Source organism: Cibotium barometz, chromosome 14 (assembly GCF_041138505.1).
Source record: "Cibotium barometz isolate CiBa-2024 chromosome 14, ASM4113850v1, whole genome shotgun sequence".
Classification (NCBI taxonomy): domain Eukaryota; kingdom Viridiplantae; phylum Streptophyta; class Polypodiopsida; order Cyatheales; family Cibotiaceae; genus Cibotium; species Cibotium barometz.
In genome coordinates, this window is record NC_141059.1 from 36,911,105 (window position 1) to 36,912,027 (window position 923).

A 923-nucleotide genomic window follows, 5' to 3' on the forward strand; every position below is an offset into this window, starting at 1 on the left:
AGTTTCAACTGGTGCAAACGAACACTGAGTGCCGGTTATTTCACACATTTGTTAATAATATGGCACCAAAATGTTTCTGTGATTAATTTAATTGCGTACAATCCTTCGTTCAAGGCACCAAAATCTTGTTAGGTTTATTAAGGTTTTTTTTGTAAGGTCAAAAATGGAAATGGGTGTTTGGGCTGCACCTATTTTTGCTAATACGTCATATGGAAGATTTTAACTTTTGACCGTATGCAGGTTTCATCTTCTGCACCAACAAAATAAGTATGATATCAAAACCTTACCAGTTTCTGACGACAAATCAGAGTGGCGCAGCGGAAGCGTGGTGGGCCCATAACCCACAGGTCCCAGGATCGAAACCTGGCTCTGATAAGCCGCCTTTTTTTTTTCTGCAAAACTCCAGAGTTTTTTTAACTTTGCTGACTCGGGACTCCGTGTCAGCAACATCAAAAGATTCAAAACCACAGTCTTCGCATGCAAGATGGGGCTCACAAAGCCACTCAGTCCAGCCATGCAAATATATATTAAGCATAAGTATCAAAAAATCAGGACCGAAAAGCATCTACAAAAGGGAAGTCCACCATCTATCTACGAAAGGGAAGCCCATCTAGCATCCCCAGCACATGCACATCACTCTGACAAATGATCTACGGCCCAGCCCATACACATCACTATTTGTGTGCACAACACCATAATTCATCGCCCAGCATACACATCACTGTAGCAAGTGACTCCCCCTGTACACATCACCGTAACACATGATTCATGGCATACATCACTCTTACCAAGTAACTAGGTTACTTCAGCACCTCCGAATCCCTATGAGACGAATGATTCATGGCCCAGCACATATGCATCACCAGAACAGCTACCACACGCATCAGGCCCTTACCTTACCCTAAAACTTCAACTGCTTGCTT

The 923-nt window shown here is 43.0% G+C and overlaps 1 non-coding gene across 1 annotated transcript; it reads left to right on the forward strand.

Annotated features, from left to right (window-relative positions):
• Positions 1–303: 303 nt before the first annotated feature.
• TRNAM-CAU (transfer RNA methionine (anticodon CAU)) lies at positions 304–375 on the forward strand. The gene has a single exon. It is a non-coding gene; the product is annotated as a tRNA-Met (tRNA).
• The last annotated feature ends 548 nt before the right edge of the window (positions 376–923 follow it).